Below are 23,050 nucleotides of genomic sequence, written 5' to 3' on the forward strand. Positions count from 1 at the left end.
AATGTTCTTAAGTCCTCTAACAGGGCACACTCCTAACAGGGTGTAGAAATCTTTTAACATGGTAACATCTGATAGTGTGTAAAGCCTTTAACAGGGCAGGCCTTTAATAGGGAAAACCATCAGAAGTGGTTCAAATCTATTGTGCAATAATTTTGTGGGTGTCATCCCTACCCCAATTTTACCTTCTTATTCCTGGAGGGTTTCTAGGTCACCAAAATCCTTTGTGTTATGTGGTGATGCATGTTTACTTTTTGTGATTGTTTAATGTTTAATTGCATGCATGATAGTTTCAATTATATGCCATTAAGGATTTGACAAGAGAGTAAAAAAGGCTAGAAAGAAAAATTTGAATTGGATGTTATTGGACCTTGAATAACTGATTCACCCCCCTCTCAATTATTCTAAAAGAATTCTAACAGCTTGTTGAAGATAAGTATGATGAGCTAGTGGCACATAATTCAAGATAAATCATTTTGAGACAGATCTAATGAGGATTGGAAGAGAAGTTTCTAAAGGGAGCCTAATAGAAAGAGGGAGGATTTGATGAATCTATCCTAACCCTAAGATGGACAACTGTGATTGAGCTAAAAAAGATCAAAATTCTCTTATAAGGGGATACCAGGCTAGAAGAAAAGTGTCAAGAATGTGAACTAGAGAAGAACAAAAAGTCTAGAGTAGTTGCTTCATATGTTGGCCGAAGGAAAAAACATATTATTCACATACTAAGAAAGAAGGCTTATGGAGGTAAAGGCTTGAAGGGTGAACAAGCAACTCATAGGTGAAAGGATAGAATGCCAAGCAGAATTGAGGATTGAACCAAGGATCTATAATCTGCAAGTAAGTTGTTTTGCTATTAGATCAAGTCCTACTACTACTTTCTAACCATTGTATCTATCTAGATAATCCTTTGGATTAAGGTTGACCTAAAAGACATGAGTAAATATTTTAACTAGGTGACATTCTAATGGAATGTTCTAAAGTCCTCTAACAAGGCTCACCCCTAATAGGGTGATTGAAATCCTATAATCAAGGTCACATTTAATAATGGGCATTATAACCTTTAACAAGATTGGCTCCTCACAAGGCTCACTTTAGAAGAGTGAAAATTGGTAGCATTTTACTAGTGGTTTTTCCCAAATTGGGTTTCCATGTTAGATCCTTGTGTCAAATTGTGTGAATGAGTTTATGATGTTCAATGTTTAAATTTCTACAAAGCTCTTTTGACCTAGGATAGTAACCTATTAAGTTATGGACTTATGACATGATCTAAGCACTTCCATGTTAAGAGCATTTATCCCTTCGATTAAGTGGTCTAGGGTCATGTCAAGTGCCTTGAATGGGTCTTTGCATGGATTTGGTTATTTCCTCACGCCCGCCCCCCCTCCCCTCTGTGTGTGTGTGTGTATGTGTGTCTATATATATATATATATATATAGCCTATTTTTGACAAACTACTCTGTGAAACTGAGGATTTTTTCCTTTGGGTCAAGGATGACCTTCTAGGTCAAGGTTGATGTCAACCATGACCTAAGTCAAGGGTGACCTTGACCTTGTCCTAGGGAAGGGTTGACCTCATCCCTAACCCAAGGTCCTATTTTTAATTTATGAGAGTTTTAAGATCTTGGGCTTTTGGAAATTTTTTTTCCTACTTCTGGGTTGGCTGTTTTGGGTTTCAAAATGGTAGACTCTTAAACTATATTTAATCTAGGCATTTTCCTAGGGGTTAAGGTTAAATGGGATTTAATGCTCTTATGTCAGGATTCTCTAGGAGTGTTTTCCCTAGATCTCTATATAAGGAAGCCTTCTCCACTCATTTTGATATCCACTATCTATGAGTAAGGTTATTATGAACTAGGAGCTACACTTTATGAACTGCACTCCTTATTTTATGAAGTGAAGGTCTACTAGAATTTAGGAATTCAATCATTCAAGTGTTCAAGCATCCAATTCATCAAGGATATCCATTATTAGCTATTGAAAGATTCAATCTCTATGGAGCTCTCTTGTTAAAGATTTCTTTATCCATATTCATCCAAGCATTTTCCTATGCAAAGATACATTCAAGATTGGTGTTGAAGATTTAATGAAATTTATTTTAGACATCCTACATGCATTTCTATGTTCATTTGGAGCATCCCTAATTTTGGATTGAAGGATTCAAATCCTTCACAAGGATTCCACATAAGCAAGGTGAATAGATCCATTTTCTATGTTTATGCAAAGTACAATTTGAATTATATTTCAAGGTTAGTTCCAAACAAGGGTGTGATTGAGGCAACCCCCCATCCAACAAAAAAAGCATTTTTCTTATAGATATATGTGTGGAACAGTGAATTGGAAAGCATATTTGGATACCTTTTTCAACAAACTTGTGAGATCCATGGACTAAAATTTTGTTGAAGTAGTGCAAGTCAAGGTCGACTTTCTAGGGTAAGATTGTGCCTTACCAATTGGATCAAGGTTGACCTCCCTTCAAAAAGACCAAATATTTCTAGGTTTCTCTATCTTGACATTTCTACTTTGAAATGGGTTGCAAATTTTCCCAAAATTGCATACAGACATTAGAAAACATCACTTTCTAGATTCACAGTTAGTATTTGTCTTTTATCTATTTCAAAATTTAAGCACATACTCCCCCAACAATAGAAAGATTATATAACCTCCTTTCTCCCTAGTTTACATCACTTGATCCAATTCTACATTGATCACTCTCTTGTGCTTAATCAATTTGGATCATTCCTTTTGAAAATTAGGGTTAAGGAAATCTTATTTTCTTTCTATTCACTTAGTTTGAAGGTACTAGAAGCTAAAGATCAAGATGTACAAAAAGTAGGTACCCAAAATAAACAAGGAAAACTTTCCATCATGACAAAGTTTGATGAAGTTGCATCTAGGAGGAATTGGAGATTTTGTAATATCAACTATAACTACTGAATTTATGGAAGTAAGTGGAGCTATGACTGCAAAACAAATGAAAGATACGAAAGAGCATAATCAGGCAATGTTGGAGATTGCATCTACCCTAAGCTATTTAGAGTTTGATGAATTCAAAGATTGTACTTCTTCCAAACAGATGTGGGATGCCCAAAAGAAGATCTATGGAGGATATAAGAATGTGCTCCAAGCCAAATCAATAAGTCTTAGAGGAAAATTCGATGATATGAGAATGCACGAAGGTGAGAATATAGTGTAGTATTGTGCAAGAGTTAAATAAGTTATTAATGCCATCAAAGGATCAAATAGAAAGATTGAAAATGAAAATGTGATCAGAAAAGTGTTGAGAACCTTGCTGCCTATTTATACTATTAGAGTTGCTTGAAATATACATAAATTGAGTTGTACTCTTGGTAATAATTTGGCCCTTGAAGGACTAGTTGGTAGACTTACTACTTTTGAGCTTTAAAATTTTGAATATGGTTTCAAAGCTAAATTGTCACTTAAAGAGTCTAAGGAAAAGAGTAAGAAAAAGGTCAAACATGCTACTAGTGATAGTGATACAGATGAAGAAGATCTAGAAGAGCTTGCAACATTGTTGGCTAGGAGATTTCATAAAGGAAAAGGAAAATAAAAAGATAAGTTACCTATCATATGTTTTAACTGTAATGAGGTTGGTCATATTGCACCAAGATGTCCTAAGAAGAAGAAAAACAACAACAATGGAGAGAAATACAGAGGTAAAAGAGATGAGAACAAAAAACACTATAAAGACAAAGGAAAGAAGACTTGCTACATTGTTGAAGAAGAATCCAATAAAGAATCAGATGATCATGATGATGAAGCTATGTATGTTACTATGAAGTTACCTATCATATGTTTTAACTGTAATGAGGTTGTTCATATTGCAGCAAGATGTCCTAAGAAGAAGAACAACAACAACAACGGAGACAAATACAGAGGTAAAAGAGATGAGAACAAAAAACACTATAAAGACAAAGGAAAGAAGACTTGCTACATTGTTGAAGAAGAATCCAATAAAGAATCAGATGATCATGATGATGAAGCTATGTATGTTACTATGAAAGATGGTTCTAATAAAGATGAGGCAACTAAATTAGTATCATTTATGAAAGAAAGTGACAAATGGATCATTAACAATTATTTTTCTAATCACATCAATGGAGACAAAAGTAAGTTCAAAACCCTTGTTCATTAGAATCGAAATAGTGTTAGATTTGGTAATGATGCACCCTGTGTGATAAAAGGTAAAGGATCAATAAGATTGATAGACAAGATCATATGTGATAATGCTTACTATGTGGAAGGACTTAACTATAATCTATTGAGTGTGTCACAATTGAATAGTTTAGGATGCAAAGTTGAATTTGGAAACATGAAAGCTAAGATTTATGATACTGATGCTGAACTCATTGGAATCGGTGATCATAATTGAGGAAATTTATTTTTATCTTGACATGAGTGAAGCTACCTGTCTTGTTGTACAAACTAATAATGTATGGTTATGCCACAAAAAGTTATGTCATATCAATCTTGATAATTTGGTCAATATCAATAAGATGAAGAGAGTCATAGGTTTGATAAACTAAAGAAAGATGATATTATGATTTGCAAACAATCTCAATTAGGCAAGATGAAATAGTCTAGCTTTAAGAGTAAGATTCATACTTCAAATGAAATTTTATAATTAGTTCATACTAATTTATGTGGACCAATTAATGTGAAAAGTTACAAAGGTGAAATTACTTCATTCTCTTTGTTGATGATTATTCTAGAATAATGAAAATGATTCTTTTAAGAAAAAAATATTATGTTTTTCAAATGTTTAAGTGGTATTGTCAAGAGTTGAAAAGGAAACTTAAAAAGTTTAAAGTGTCTAAGATCATAAAGAGATGAAGAGTTTATATCAAATGAATTAAAAAATTTCTGTAATGATAGATGAATCAAGAGACAAACTTTTGCACGTAGGATCCCTCCACAAAATTGGATAGCTAAAAGGGGGAATAGATTTTTTATAGGTTGTGCTAGGACACTGACAGTAGAGAAGAATGTTGCACTCAAATTCTAGAGAGAAGCTATCAATATAGTTGTCTATACCTTGAACCAAATACAAGTGAAGAAAGGTACAAATATCACACCTTTTGAATTATGACATGGACACTCACCCAATGTCAAATATTTTAAGGTATTTGGAAGAAAGTGTTACATTATAAAGGATAACAAAAAAGATAAAATTGATGCTAAAAGTGAAGAAAGCATATTTCTAGGATATTCCATAAGAAGCAAAGCTTATAAGTGTTTAAATAATAACACTAACAAAATTGTGGAAAGTGAAAGTGTAAATGTTGATGAGTATATAGATATACATGGAGATGAATCAAAGAAGGAACCTAAAGATTATAAGACCTTTGTATACTACTATGAAGGAATTTGGTGTGATTGCTAATGATTATGAGATCCAAGATACTAATCAACAAGAATCAGTGAATACCAAGTCATATCCTATGGATCTCATGCTACATTTAGAAGCTGAGGTGTAGTCTAATGTTGCAATTAGATTACAAGAGAGGAATGTCAAGTTACCTAATAGCAATGTATACAGTGAACCTGAGATTGAACTTTAGGAATGTCCTATTTTTGAAGAAAGAAAAACAAAGCCAAGATTGTCCAAATATGTCAGAAGACACCATCCTACTAAAAAAATCATTGGAGGAAGAGAGGATAGAAAAATGATAAGGAATAGATTGAAAAATGGAACATGCTTGTTGAGAATACATGAACCTAAATCTGTGAAGGATGTATTAGAAAATGAAGATTGGATAAAAGCCATGAATGAAGAAATTGATCATATTGAGAAGAACAAAACTTGGACACTTGTACCTAGACCAGAGAATAAGAATTTTATTCGAACGAATTGGGTGTACAAAAATAAATTGGATGAGAATGGTGAATTGATAATGAATAAGGCAAGGCTAGTTTGTAAAGGTTATGCACAAGAAGAGGGAATTGAATATGGGGAGAATTTTTTCCTGTTGCAAGATTAGAAGTGGTAAGAAAATTTATTGCTTACTCTGCATAAAAGGATTCAAATTTTATGAAATGGATGTTAAGTAAGCATTTCTAAATGGTATACTAGAAGAGGAGGTTTACATTGAACAATCTAAAGGATTTGTTGATCCAAACAATAAGAACTTGGTATGTAGATTGCACAAAGATTTTTATGGTTTAAAGAAAGATCCTAGAGCATGGTATAAAATACTACATGACTATCTTGTGAAGAATCACATCGATGAAAATAGTAACCTATACTTGATGACTGAAGGAGGTAAAGGAATTTTATTGGCTAAAATATTTTTTGATGATATCATGCTTTAAGGATAATTTGCATTATGTAAGACATTCACAAATGAAATGATGGAAGAATTTGAGATGTCTATGTTTGGAGAGTTTAAATTATTTGTTTGTTTTGAAGTGTATCACATGAAATATGGTGTTTACATCACTTAATCTAGGTATGTAAAGGAAATATTGAAATTTTTTGGTATGGAAGATTCAAGACTAGTTAGCATTCCTATGGTGTTTGGACACAAACTATCCAAAATTGATGATTCTACTCAAGTAAATCAAACATTGTGCAAGTCTATGATTGGGAAATTGCAATATGTAGTTCATACCAAACATGCTATTGCTCTATCTATTGGGATTGTTGCAAGGTTTTATGCAAATCCTAAGGAAAATCCCTTAATGGTTGTCAAAAGGATATGAGATATGTAAAAGGGATAGAATATTATAGTCTATACTACAAGAAGAATGAAAAGTTTGAATTGAGAGCCCACACAGATGCTGATTAGGTTGGAAACATTGATGGCTAAAAAAGTACAAGTGGTGGAGCATATTTCTTCGAAAAGAGATTAGTCTCATGGACTAGTAAGAAGCAAGATTTTATATCATAGTCTATCGTTGAAGCTAAATATGTGGTTGCTATAGTGAATTGTACAAATGTGGTGTGGATTAAAAAATTATTGAAAGGTATGGAGGAGGAAATCACTAATCCTATGGTAATCTACTACGACAAGACAAGTTCTGTAACCATTTTAAAAAATCCTATAATGCATACAAAGACATAGCATATTGCAATCAAACATCATTATTTGAGAGAATTGGTTTAGGAAAAAGAAGTGAGAATGGAATATTTGAATAAAAAGGAACATGTAATTGATATGTTCACAAAGGCTTTACCTAATGATGCACACAAATATCTAAGAGGTAAGCTAGGGGTGATACCCTGATCTCAAGCTACTTGAAACGAAAGAGTGGTGTGCTACATCAACTAAATTGAATGTCATATTTTATAACTTGATGTAGTGGATCTTACTTTAGGATCTTCCTAAAGTAATGAAGGAGTTGAAACATAAGATTTCTAGTCACAAGCAAGGTGACAGAGGGAGAGCCTAAATTGTAGATATCTACATGAAAATATGGTCAACAAGTCTTTGGAATTCTTGTCAAAGAGGGAGAAATTGCATGACTTTATCAGGGATAATATGTTAATAAAGAATGAGGGAGATATACATTGAACATCTTAAGAGATCATCCTTTACAGATCACCCTTCATAGATCACTTGAAAAGGGTAAGTGGATCCATGTTTTTCAATTTATGTAACCTCATCCTTCCTACACATTTTATCACAATAACATTTCATTAGAATAATCATCTCATGATAGAACATATATTTCATCTCTAAAATAATATAAATTAGCTTAGTATGTCTTGTTATTTCCTTATCATAAAGTCAATATCACAAGTGTATTATACATGTATAACAGTGTGTCAAAGGGTAAAAACATGATATACTATGAAAGATCATCATACATCCAATCAAGATCATTTATGCTATGGTTAGCATGGTACTAAAATATATGTATCCTAATATCTTAGCACTTGGACTACATGCCCACATGCAATTCCTGAGATGGAGTGTAGCTTGATGTTGGTATGTTTTGTCTATCGTACTATGATTGTGGCTTAGACTCCGAGTCCATAAAACTCTTATATTTTGATGGAACTCTATTTTCATACTGAAATTACTTAGCTCAACCTATCCTTGGGTCATGGATTGATCATAAGCATCTAAAACAAATTTACATAGGGTTCTTATTGAGTAGCTCATCCAAGAATGCTCATCATTTACTTATAAATATTTAAAAGTTTATCTTTTCGATTTGTGTGACCTAGGCTTTCATGCCAATCTTGTTAGTGTAATGTTTCAAGGAAAAACTTAAGCCAAGAAAAAGTTACATCTATAAATAAGCATTGATAGTTTCAGTTATGCAAGTGTTCTTACTCCCTAATGGCATACAAAATGACCTTCTTGTCATTGAATCAACATTAGAAAGGATTATCATTAAAGTAAAAGAGTTCTCAATATCATGGTTCACAATTTTCTTTTTCCTTCAATTCAAGTCCAAAATAGATAACAAAATATTACTACCATTTCATATGAATAGGAATATAATTGCATAGGTGTAATGCTAGGAACATTCAATTGAAAAGAAATATCTAGTAATCGTCAAGGTTTAGATAACATTGCATCAAGTTTATAGAAATTGATTTGTATTATGCAATCCTCAACATTTGGGCTTAGTTTAATATTCTCATTCTCTACTAAGAATGACCCTCCATCTTGGGATAAGGCACATGTACCATTTTGGTCCTACCACCTGAGCATCCTGGTACTAGATTGTCCACTTAGCAACAAACAAAGTTGAGGATACACTTCCACCAATCATGTCATTTTCCTTAATTCAGATTCATCTCTATGTTTTTTTAGTTTATCCATCTATATATTTCATATGCACAACACCATCATCTCAACCCTTCCCAACTTTTTTGGATGATTCCCCAGTGTGAATTTTTTTCCAGCTTGATTGTAAGATATTCAGTTATGTAAATAAATCTTTTTCAGCATTACATTCTTAGGTTTTCTAAATTAGTGTTGGGTCCAAGGTTCAATGTCAAACCCAACGCTCTAATACTATATACAAATCCCAAAGTGATTATCAATTTCAACTTTCAACTCAGGTAATTTCAAAGGTAAATCATCTAGAGGGAGAAATCAAATCATGTTTTTCTGGCTTCTCTCATCTTTCATAATTAAGAGGCATTTGAAGATAGCAAGCCATAACTCATGAATGGATAAAATATTTTTTCTTCTTGAATCATTGATATCATATGCCAAGTGTACATTTCAGCCTCTTATAAGGAAATAAATAAATATGGAAAAGAACATGAAGGTTATAAATCAAAAGGATAATTTATAAGAATATTTGTTTACATGCACGTAAATATATTTTATTAATATGGCACCATTTAAATGTTTATACAAGGTCATACCTTTTAAATATGTATATCTAAATACATGTTCATCTGGAAGATTATTTTATCTTCTTGTACTCGCATTTAAATATACATATTAAATAGACAAAATCTTGTATAAAAATAATACCATGGGTAACCTTTATTTATATGTGTGTGTGTGTGTGTGTGTGCGCACATACATAAATATGTTTTATAATGAAGTGATGGAAATGTCAACCATAATCCAATAATGGTATGTACTTGATGGTGACTAGATACTGAAACTATCAATGCTTATTTATCGTTCTCAAAGGATTATCATTAAATTAATGTCATTATCATTTAATCAATGTCATTTAAATGATTATCATTAAATTAAAAGAGTTCTCAAAATAATGGTTAAAAATTTTGTTTTTCCTTCAGGTCAAGTCCAAAATAGATAACAAAATATAACTACCATTTCATATGAATAGGAATATAATTGCATAAAGTGTAATGCTAGGAATATTAAACTAAAATGAAATATCTAGTCACCATCAAGGTTTAGATAACACTGCATCAAGATTATAGCAACTGGTTTGTATTAATGTAAATCTACAATATTGAACAGTAAATATAACCATTCACAAAAGAGAACTCATAAAACCATTATTTGTTAACTAGGGAAACCCTAGCCAAGGGAAACCCTGGTGGGGATGATACCCACTAGATGATCCACTAAAAAAAGAATCATGTTAAAAATATTGACTCTATGAGGAGTTTATGAAGTGCATATAGTGTCCAGAGTCCTTGTTAGAAACCTTAACCCTGTTAGGAGTTGGTAGAACAATACAATGTATGCAAAAAGAATCCACTGCCCTAACATGAAATTATATGATTAAGTTCTTCAAAAGTATGAGTATAAATTGGTAAGTACACCAAGTTGTGGAGCCAAAAGGAGCTATAAGTGGCCACTATTTTTCTAAAATCAATAATTTTTGAAGTTCAACAACAATTTAATGATAATTACACTCAAAATTTTAAGATATGACAAAAACAAAAATAGTAGCCTTTGAATCTAGTTTCTAAATTACTATTTTTTTTTCAAAATGGTTTAGTTTTAGTTCCCCAAAAAAGGAGAGCACAGAAAGTGGTACTATTTTTTCAAAAAAAACATAACATAGTGTACGCCAGCTAAAATTTTAACTTTTTTTTTGAAATTCTTTAATTGCTTTGGTCAAAAGTTACCTAACACCATGTAGTTGATCCCAAGTTTTTGGGGTAACTTCATAATATGTATTTTTTTAATGAATTTTGTAATTGGACATGTCCTAAAATTGTCAAATATTTATGTGTTCCCCTAGAAATGATTGAACTTAATCTAAAACCAAAACATCTTTGTTTCAAAGTGTGTAGAATGGAGTCTAGTTTCTTAAAAACTAAGTTGATGCAAAATTTGATGAACAAGCTAAAATATACACCCCAATTAGTATAGGTTAGTTTTTGATAGAAAATGGACATACATTCAAAAGAAATTATAGTTGATAGCTTAAAATAGTTCAAATTCAAAATAAATTGATAAGGTTAAATATCTAACAAAGAGATCTACAATGTCACATAATTTAATTTTATTGATGGTCAACGACAAGGAAACTTGAAGGAGAGAACACAAGAAAACAATATCATTTTTTGTATGTTTGTTGCAAAACATGTCTTGGACTAGTTTAGAGACTCCTTTGGGTTGGATCCCCAAGGAAAATCCAAGCCTTAGGCTTAGTAGAATCTAAAGCTTTAAATAGTGTGTGCACACTATGTAAAAGCATTATTTAATTCAAGCTTACATAACGTGTACGTGCTATAGTTCACACACACGTTGTAAGCCTAAATTTAAAAATAGAGAGTAAACGAGAGAGGGGAGGAGAGAGGGAGAGAGGGTAGATAGTGAGAGAGTAGGGGATGGGAGAGGATAGGATAGAGAAGAAGGAAGAAATGGAGAGAGAGAGAGAGAGAGAGAGAGAGAGAGAGAGAGAGAGAGAGAGAGAGAGATGTGTGTAAAAAATATATAGTAAAAGAGAGAATTACAAGAGAGATTTAGCTAGAGAAATGGAGAGAGAGAGAGATTATGGGATGGGAGAGAGTGTGAGAAAGGGTGGGATTGGTGAGGGAGAGAGAAAGACTAGGGGATGGGAGGGAGGGAGAGAGGGAGAGAGAGAGATAGAGAGAGAGAGAGAGAGAGAGAGAGAGAGAGAGAGAGAGAGAGAGAGAGAGTAGGGGATGGGAGAAGGTGGGATAGGGAGAGAGGGATGGAGAAATGTAGAGAGAGAGTAGGGGATGGGAGAGGGTGGGATAGGGAGAGAGATTTTTCAAATAGTGCTTGTGCACTTTATAGTGTGTATGCACTATAGTGCATGTGTGCTTCATAGTTTGTATGAACTATAATATGTACACACTTTATGAAAACACCAAAAAATGGTTATAATGAAAGCTTGGGCCCATACTAAACCATATTCTTTCTTTTTTGTCTATTGTTTGTTCTATTGTTCTGACAAAAAACACAAGTTTCCTATTGTTGGAAGTTATCGAAACCAAATTGAATCATTGGATACACTATTTGAAGGCTATTTGAACATTCTTTCATGCTATTGGAAGCTAGAAAACAACAAATTCAATTATTGGATATACTATTTTAAGGCTGTTTGAACATTCTTTCTATAGAAAAGGTTAGTGCAATCATTTTTAAATAATCTTTGTTACTATAGAGACAAATTTCACTATAATTTGACAAGTTGTTTAATATATAGTGAATTCATTGAAATTTGTAGGTTTGAATTAAGTGTTATTTGGAAATGGTTAGAAATTTGACAAGTTGTTTAATATATATTGTGTTCTTTGATAGAATTATAATTTATATATGTATTTGAACAATTTATAATTTACAAATTGTAAGTAATTCAGATGTTTGAATTATTTGACATATAGAAATCATCATCATCAAGGAAGAAAAAAGAAAAATGCAATGCAATAATAAATTATTATTTTTCAAAGAGGAACACAAACCACCAATACAAAGAAACAAAGAGGAAGAATTGTAAAGACAAAGAGACTGAATGAGACTCGTATGCTCAAGAAGACAATCGAATTATGAAGCTACACCATCTTCCAATGTTGGATTCATATCATCATCTCATGTTGAAGAGATGCTAATTTTTTTATTTGATAATGTATGTGCTCCATCATGTCATGTTGAAGGCACAATATCAATATATCAAGTAGGTGATATTCCATCTTTTTCATTTTATTGCCAAGGCACATCATCTTTAGTTTAGGTACGTAAAACACTCAACCTTATGTTGATGTTCAAAATGTTGAGGGAGTGGAAGAGATTATAACACCTTCTATAATTTATTTTACAAGACCAAAATATTTGATTGATATTGATACTAACATATTGAAATCAATGCCTAGCAATGTTAGCAAGCATACTTGTCAATGAAAAGTTAATCATACACAGATATTATTCTTTGAAGAATTAAATATTACTGATCAATGCCAATTATTTGTTGAAATGATGAAGAATTTTAAATTTAGGCCCATCATGAAGATTATTGGGCTAAGAACAATGGATGATCTAAATGAAAAAAATATTGTAAAGAATCTAATGAGTTCATATGACAAATTGAGTTCTAAATCATGCACCCAAGATAGTAATATCACAATATGCATACTCACATCAACAATAGAAAGTACCCAAATGAAGAAATCTTGACTCATGAGAAAGACAAGAAAATTATTGAAAATTAGTAGAGGCACTCTAAGGAGAGCCATGGTAGCGCAAGAGAGATTAGAAGATCCAGAAAAAAAACAGTTATGGACATTTAGTGGCAAGCTACTACAAAAGGATATAAAAATTAATGAAGTTTTAAAACCATTGATTGAATATTTTTGGAAAAATAACATGCAATTTTCCCTTAATCAAAGAGATGTTGTAAGGAGGATTGGTAGCTGAAATTGTGATCCACATGCGAAACATTTTTTGGACTCAACTTAGACACAATTTTTTGCAAATTTTATTGGTATGTATCCTTAAATTTGAATAAGTCAAAGTTTTTTTTGAGATTGGTAAACCTTTTTATCTGAAGATAAGTCACACATGCACAAGTTGTTGTTGTAGGATACATATTTAATTTTCTAACTATTTTGGTGTTTTTAGGCATATAAGTGATTTTTTGCATTCTAAGATTGTTTTGTAGGATTTTGACATGAATGATCCACCTAGATCTTCAAGGGAATTCATATCCAACATTTTATGTGAAATAGGGGACATTCAACAAGTTTACAAAACATCATCCTTAGATGGTTCATGCTTATTTTTTTATTCTTTGCAGCTTTTATCAACTGGTGAACATATGGATAGTACACATGCAATTGGAAATGAAATAGTAGATTATAGAAAAATATAAGAAAGTGACATATGCTCTAAAATATAGAAAACAAGGTAAAAGATGTGATTTAGTCATTGAAAATATTCTAGTGTATGAGTTCATGAAGATTTTTCATGAAAAGATTATTTACGAGTATGCAAGGCATACACATAGAGTTTGATGGCTAGATTTGCAGTTCAAGTTGCTCAAGGATATATTTTCACTATATACCATTATTTTAGTTCTAGCCTTTGTAGAGAACTACACACTACAACCAAAAAATTAGGTTCAAAAAAACTATTATACTTCTCAATAGGTTTTCATATTTGTTCACATAACATTCATGCATTCACCTATAAATATAGAGGATGACAGGAAGAAGGAGTAGCATTTTTACATCAGTGATGATCGATCACATTCTCTAGAGTTTGTACATGGTTATTTTCAACTATTTTATGGAGATTTAGTTAATAGGGGCATACCATATCACTAGCACATTATTTGATTAGACAATTGCGCATCTCAATTCAAGAATGCATAGATGTTTTGATGGTTAAGCTAGATGCAAAAGTTGTCTAGAATTGAATATATGTGGAATTTTATAGAGGTTGGTCATGGAAAGGGAAAGCATGATGGTGTAGGCACATGCATCAAAATAGTCTTAGCTCATGAGGAACTAAAGTACAAAGATGGATCAAAATTTATAGATGCAAAATCCATGATCTAATGGTGTAACACTACAATGGTTCTAAGTAAGGAAGGTGAGTCTATTGTTCATATTTTTTTTAGTTGATAGATAATACTAACATTACACCATATGAAGATTTTTTCACACTAATAGGATCAAGTGAGTTGCACTCTTTTATAAGCTTTGATGTAGGTTCATGGAGTATCCATACACATAGAGTGACATGCTATTTCCCATCATGTGCAAAGGAAAATTGGGATGAGTGTGAGTCGACCGAATGAGTGGACAATTGGGATATACAGGTTTTGAACCCAGCTGACACCTATTGTCCCCCATAAGCACTGGAAATGGTAGAGATAGATTCATCCATTAAATTTGACCACTTGTTTGATCTAGTGCAACCTAGTAATGTGTGTGTGTGTGTGTGTGTGTGTGTATAAATTCAATATGTAACTTTATAACTTTTACCTAAGTATTTGTTGAATTTATGACTACATTTTGTACATTTATCACTACAAGCCATGTTTGTGTTGTTATTGCACTTGAAGACAATGAAGAGTACTATCTACATATTGTGAAACTCCATTATGCATTAAGTGATACCACATTTTTATGGACCATGTGGCATAGTTATGAGGAGCTAATTTTGGAAATTTAAAATTTCTCATAATGCAAAAAATGAAAGAAAATTATAGATAAGAGAGAATAGAACACCAAGAACAACCCCCCTTTTCACTAAATCAAGAAACCCCCCCAAAATAGATGCTTTGGGCACTTTATCAGTAGTGCGATTAGAATGGGCCACTTGCCAATTTTGGCCTTCATGGACTTCTAATTTTTCTTTTACAACCTCTTAATGGATTACAAATCTAGAACTTTACAATGTGCTACAATTCTAAAGCAATACAAAGCAAAGAAAAGCCCTATTGCTAAAAGTGACACTTTTGTCCAAACAACCCTAGAATCTAATTGCAAATGTAGAAAGTAGAGAAAAACTAATGCACTTTAAAAAAAATAGAACCTATTTTTGACTCCAAATATGCTCGTACGGAGAATTTGAAGTTGTAAAATGTAAGATTATATAGGTATAGTTACCAAAATTTGAAAATTATAACAATCCATGCACCAAAACTAGAAAAAAAACTACACCACTAAAAAGTTTTAGAAATTCTACCCAATTTTTTAAAAAATACACCTAATTTGGAGTCTGGATGATTAAGATATGGCCTCCCAAAGTTGGACTACAAAATCAAAAATCAATCTAGAGAGGGGTTGCATCAGCATAAGACAGGGTTAAATTTGATGGTCATATGACTATCTTAGCAGTTCAAATTCGCACTAGAATGATAGTCAGATGGTTGTCAAATTTAGGCTCATGAAAAGATGACTCAACATGCTCTAGGTCTATGATGATGTCATCTATACAAACAATGAGGTCTGCATACAGACTATACGAAATCATATGGAAATGACAAATGTGTTCGACTAACTAGTCATATGGACTACTGATGTGGCTATCCAGTCATTATTGACATGTACTTTATGGTAGAGTATGATATACTGGTGTTGCATTTTGGGTGAATAAAAGATCACCACCTGGCAGATGTGTGTCATAGGTAAACTATGTGTAAAGGGTGCTAACTAAAGCAATATGCACCACGTGGCTGTCTACAGTGGCAATGCATGTTAGTCAATGTGAAGGCCCAAAATATGTTGCAGCCAAATTATTATTTGTGTTGTCGTGTTCATGCCAAAAAAAATTGGATCACTTGGTTATAGATGGTGAAGTTTTAAAGTACCATATTGGTGGTTGTAACCAACACGTGGTGGTTGTAACCAACACATGGCTTAGATGATATTCTATTAAGAACCTTATTTCTTGGTTATTCGAGGATTGGAAAATAGAGAGGAAGGTTATTCATTATTCAAACCTTGTTGTTGTATCAAATGTCCACTTGATAAAATATGGTGGAAAACCACATAGTAAGACTCTTTAGAAGGTTCACAAGTTAGACCATGAGGCAATACTTGAGACATTAAAATGTAGAGCAGGTGTAGTTGGCTTATTAGATTGAATATAATTACAAAAACATGGAATCCTAAGGTAAAATGTTGTTATGATTTGAAAACTAAGGTATTTGGTTACCTAATAGGTCCTAGGAATCCTAACTAGTGTCATAGAATAGCTCTAGATGAAACAATTTGATCAAAAGATGTAAAGAGAAAAAATTGCTCAAAAGTTGCAAAGTTGCTCGAGAAACTTTTGCAATTTTTATAAAAAGTTTCAAATGATAGTTTGGGAAATTGTAACTACCTATGGTTAGGTATTTGAGTATGAGAAAGAATATTTTGGAAGGTTAGAAGGTTTTTAGCATGGGGAAGCACTCAAATTCTTAGGTTTGTTAAAAGTTGCTCAATGAGCCAAAAGTTGCTCAGTAGGTTAAAATTTGTAAGGGATGGACATCTAAGATATTTTGTTACCTAATAGGTTCTAGGAATCTTAACTAGGGTCCTAGAATGGTCCTAGATGGACCCATTTGACCTAAATATTTGAAGAGCTAAAATTGCTCAAAAGTTGCAAAGTTGCTCAAAAAGTTGCTAATGTTGGTTTGGGAAGTTATAACTATCCAATTTTGGTTATATGAGCATGTGAAACATATTTTTTAAGGCTAGAAGGTTTCTAGTTAGATTTCACACTCCTTTCCAACCAAGTTGCATTTTTGGCAACTTTTGCAAATTTGCACAAAAAGTACAATTTTTGCAAAGTTCACTAGATTTCACTTCTAGTACTTGGAAAAGGTCCCAGAATATTAAAAACAACTAAAAACACCTAATCCTAGGCTATCTTGATGAAAAACTCAAAAAGACCCAATTTTTCCTAATTAGCAACTTTTGCTCATATCTTGCACATGGGATCAAATTGTCTATTCCATTAGCTCCAAGTGGCTAGGTAAACCCTAGTCCCAATCTCATTCCATCTTCTTGAGCACTCAGACATTCTTGGGCATACCAAACCAAATTGACCATAAGAGTCACTAAATGTCATAGGGAAACAATCTCTTATGGGACATATCTTAGAGCTCTTACGAGTTATGGATGCAATTCTAGGTGCTACAAGACCATGTTGCTAACACCTACAATAACCTCTCTCACTTTTTGGATATCAAATTCCATTTTGATTTTGCAGCCCCATATCAGGTGATGCTAAAAATTGTAGTGTTGGTAAGTACAAATTTGTCAACTACTGAATCTCTCCAACCATTTGTCATGGGATCAAAATATCTATTATGTTAGCTCTAGGTGGCTAGGTAAACCCTAGTTTTGATCTTTTCAAATCCCATTGACTACTTAAACATTCTCAGGTACGCCAAACCAAATTGATCCTAAGAGTCAATAAATGCCATAGGGTGGTGATCTTTGATGGGGAATATCTTGGAGCCCATGTGAGATATGAATGCAATTCTAGGTGCTAAAAGACTATGTTTCTGATACCTACAATAACCTCTCTCACTTTTTGTAGATAAGATTCTATTTTGATTTTGAGACCCCATCGCTAGTGATGTTGAAACTTGTAGTGTTGGCTAGTACAAAGTTGCCAACTACTGAATCTCTCCAACCATTCATCGTGGGATCAAACTATTTGTTCTATTTTATCTAGGTGGCTGGGGAAACCCTATTTCCATGATCATCCCATCTCATTGACCACTCAAACATTCTCATGCACACCAAATTGAATTGACCCTAAGAGTTACTAAATGCCACAGGGAAGTGATCTTTGATGGGGTATAACTCAAAGCTCATGCAAGGTATGGATGCAATTCTAGGTGCTATAGGATCATGTTGTTGACACCTATAATAAGCTCTCTCAATTTTTAGAGATTAGATTCTATTTTGATTTTATGGCCCCATCTCAGGTGATGCTAAAACTTGTATTGTTGGCTAGTAAAAAGTCACAAATTGCTAAATCTCTCCAACTGTTTAATGTGAGATCAAATTTTCTATTTTGTTAGCTCTGGGTGACTGGCTAAACACTAGTTCCAAGATCATCCCATCTTGTTGATCACTCAAACATTCTTGGGCATGCCAAACCAAATTGACCCTAAGAATCATTAAATGTCATAGGGCAACAATCTTTGATGGCACATATCTCAGAGCTCATGTGAGGTATTGATGCAATTCTTGGTGCTACAAAGTCATATTGCCAACACCTAAAAAACATCTCTCTCTTTTTGGACATTAGATTCCATTTTGACTTTGCAGCCCCATCTTGGCTGATGTCGAAACTTGTAGTGTTGGCTTGTACAAAATCACCAATTGGAGAATCGCTCTAATCATTTGTCATGGGATCAAATTGTCTATTTTGTTAGCTTCGAGTGGCTAGGTAAACCTTAGTTCCAATATCATCTCATCTTGTTGACCTCTCAAACATTCTCAGGAATACAAAACCAAATTGACCCTAAGAGTCATTAAATTCCATATGGTAGTGATCTTTGACAGGGCATATCTTCAAGCTCATGCAAGGTATGGATGCAATTCTGAGTGCTATAGGATCATGTTTCCAACACCTATAATAGCCTCTATTTTTTTTAGAGATTGGATTCCATTTTTATTTTGTGAACCCATCTTAGGTGATGTTGAAACTTGTGTTGCAGAGCACCTAGATAGCAACTGGATATGTTATCTCATCCAATGATGGAGACTCATGATAGAAGGTAAAGGGGTGATCATACACCTTATTTTGAACATGTTATATTTTTATGGTAATAAGGCAATCCTTGCTTGTAAGGTCAAGGAACTTGAGGTCACCTATAAACACAAATTGCCTTAGTCCTAAGGATTATTTCTTTTTTGGTTTTTTCTGTTAATAAGTTGAGTCAAGAAGTGTTTTGAGAGTCATTACACCTTATATAGGTCCTACGTGTTATCAAAAACCACTTGGTGAAGTTCTAGGAAGATTTAGTTCAAAAATTGCATTTTGTAATAAAAGTTGCTGACAACTTTTTGGCAATTTTAGCAACTTTTTGGAAAATGTTGAAATTAACCTTGTAACCGATCAAACCAACTGTAATCAGTTGGAGTGGATGTCAACTAATAAGATCACCTTCTATGAAGTTAGTGGAGGCATAAGGTATTGGTGATAATTAAGTTCTTTTTATATAGCAAGGAATCACTATTGATGTTAAACTTGTATATAGGATCATTGAGTTATTGTCAAATATCATCACTCCCTATTTTAGAATAGCAAACCTATACTTTTTCAGAATGAAACACCACATTAGCTACATGTTATCACTAAATGGAGTTAGTGGAAGATGTTAAGGATCTTCTTGGTTGTCTTAATAGCCATTTCATGGGTTTGAAACATTACCACTTCCTTTTGTGAACAGTTGGCCAAAAATCAGCAAATTACATGTTGTTGAAAATAAAATATAGTCATAGGATGTTGAAGAATCTCTTCGATAGGGAAAGTGGTAAAGTAGTTTTGTGAAGTTTGGTAGAAGTTTGTTCAGTATTGTAACCAAGTTTGAAAGAGTCTTCGAAGACACTTAGGAAGGTGGGAAGGGTAGCTTTTATTAAAACTATTCTTGTTGGGAATCCATTTTCTTTTGGTGTGAGCACTCTGCATCATTTTGGATGCAAATTACATTAAAATGAGATACATGAAATGTACTTAAAACATAAACAAGAAAAACAAGATATATATTATGATGACCAATAATGTCATATGAGAACAAACATATCATATATTATGATAACCAATAATGTCATAAGTCTAATAATTTCATATATCAAATATATGCCATACATCAAATATAAAATGTCATATATATCAAAAGTATGTCGAATATGTCCACTAACATAAAATCCAAGATATATTTCCACTAATTCCTATAAATTTGTGTATCCCTATATATTCTCCTTCACATGAGGGGAAGGAAACAAATCATTAGAGGTCTTTGTTCATTGCATGGAGGTAGATGATGGAGATGATGGCGTCTTCCTCACATGCTAGCTCATCCTCTTGATTAGGCTCCTCTCTAATTAGAGTTGATACAAACAAAGTAGATGCGAATCAATAATTATTATACATTGAAATCAAATATTTGTACATAAAATTATTTATTTTCTTACCACCATCAAATAGTCACTCTATACATCCACCTCAAAGGCTCATGGATGATCAGGAGTAGCAAGGCCCTAAAACAATTCAATCAATATAATCGCTCGATCATACTTATAAATACCATTTGAAATTTCAATACTAACTATTATAAACAATAACTATACTATGAAAACTTTTTCATATCTCAGTCAATGGCTCTAAACTAGCCATCATAGTAATAGCTCCATGATCAATGGACTAGCAAAGATGAGGAGGATTCTCAAACATCAACAAATGAAAATCACATAATATAATTTACATATAATGTGAAAAATGAAAAAAATATAATCAAATGAATTCAATTAACATGAAATAAATGTACCTCTATGAAGCTCATATAATACCTAGGCTCAAAGTCCCTTGTGAATGTTGATGGTCTAGTAGAGAATTGATGCACATGGATAATTTTTTTGTCAATCCTTCATATGATTACTTAATAAATAAATGTATTAATTTAAATGATTAAATTGATAGATACCCCTTGACTTGTCAATGAGACACAAAATGGGGCTGAGGAGTTTCTATTCAGGCCATCAACACTCTTACCTTGAATTTTAAACAATGTCAACACATGCTAATTAATTAGTCATTCACTGTACATATGAAATGTGATCAAATTAGTTTATTATATTTTTATTTACATGTGTGTCAATACCAAATGTGTCACTCAGGAACTCATCAAGGACTAGCGCATCATCCATAGTGTCTCCAACATGACTACCAAATGTGCACAAGGATCCACTTGATGTGCACATAGGAACACAACACAAAGAAGACTCCTCCACAACTAATGTACTAGCACAAAGAATGAGGGTCTATGTCAAAGAATTAATAGTCCCTAGAGTATTGGTCTCTACGCTTTCCTTCACTACTGAAGGAATAATCACATGCTCACCTTATGGCTTGACATTAGGCACTCTATTTACATTAGGGTCATGACATGCCTCCAACCTCTCAAATGATGATCTCATATCTCTACCCTAAGAATCTAATATATCAAAATAATTGGGGATCTCCCCAAGGAAAAATTCTCAATACAATTTCTTTAAGAAATACATATGAACCTCATGATTTTTGTAGGGAGAGGCATCAAAGACCATACACCATTTATCCCAAAAAATATTTCTAATATCATCATGTATGCACCAATAGATGGGGAAACTTTTAGTTGTATGTTTAAAAATGCCTTGTTCTCCAAGTTTTTTAAACAATGCACATATGCTACATTTTTCTATTTCCTTTTTTCTTATATCTTTATAGGATAATATTTTTTCATAATATCTTTTTCATTTTTCTCTATTAATACGCCACATATCAAACTAACCACTAATAGAAGCTACATTGCTCATAATAAACTCAAGAGAGGATGACAATTGTTCTCTCATAAGATTAGTATTCCCACAAGCTTTCAATCTAGAAATGATTTCTTCTAATTCATTTTCCCCTCTTTCTATTTCATTCATTATATTGTCTTAGGTGCCAGGAGGAGGTAGTTGAATCAATGGAGGTTTTGGAAGTTCATTTTGATCTTGGGGAGGGTTTTGATTTTGATCTTATAGAGGGTTTTCATTTGATTTTGTTGATCAAGCTGGGGATGTGGTGGATGATTATTCACATTTCCTAATAAGAAGCCAATTGTATTTTAAATAAAGAAACAAATTTGAAGAAAAAATTTTAAAAACATACAAAACAATGTAAAAGAATACAAAACAATGCAAAAAATAGTATAAACCATACTATGTGATCCCAATCTTGATCACTGGTTAGAAGGAGGCAATTTGAGGAGGAGAGTGAGAAAATTCTTCAAATTCTAAAAACCACATGCACATTGTTGAGGAGAAAGAAGGCATCAACAAAAAGAAATAAAATCAAATAAAAGCATGCACGCACTTGAGCTTGGGCTCCACAAGCCTTAGGCTTGTGAAGCCCAAGCCAAAGCACTTGGTACTTTTAGAATTTTAAAAATTGGAGTTTTGTGTCATATTTTTGGCACCACAACATGGTGCATTTGTCCACATACAGTAATTTTTCACTAATGTAATTCACAATTTCTTTTATTATACATCAGATATCACATCACATAGGGCTTTTATAGATTTGATGCTATCCACACAATATTTCACATGTCATGTGTCATCACATCGATTTCTACTTTCTTTGTGTAAGATAAGATCTCTACTTATACCTCGCACATTAATAATTCTCTACCTAGTCAGCCTTCATGTCTTCAAACACTTGAAATAAAAATAAATAAAAAATGGATTAATATCCACGAAGTCATTTCATCACGACTTAGTAATTATTTTGTTACTAAAATAATTCCTTAAGTTGTATAACTCATATTCTTGATATAATTTTTTCTATTTTGTCAAATACCTGAACTTGTATTTTTGTGTAGCTTGCATCATACTATTTGTACACATCTGCACACTTACCTTCATCATCATGATATTTTGAAAAAGATATCCTCAATCGCACATGAGCTA

The sequence above is a fragment of the Cupressus sempervirens genome, chromosome 8 (assembly GCF_028749045.1).
Source record: "Cupressus sempervirens isolate cs-2001-9-10 chromosome 8, ASM2874904v1, whole genome shotgun sequence".
Taxonomy (NCBI): Eukaryota; Viridiplantae; Streptophyta; class Pinopsida; order Cupressales; family Cupressaceae; genus Cupressus; species Cupressus sempervirens.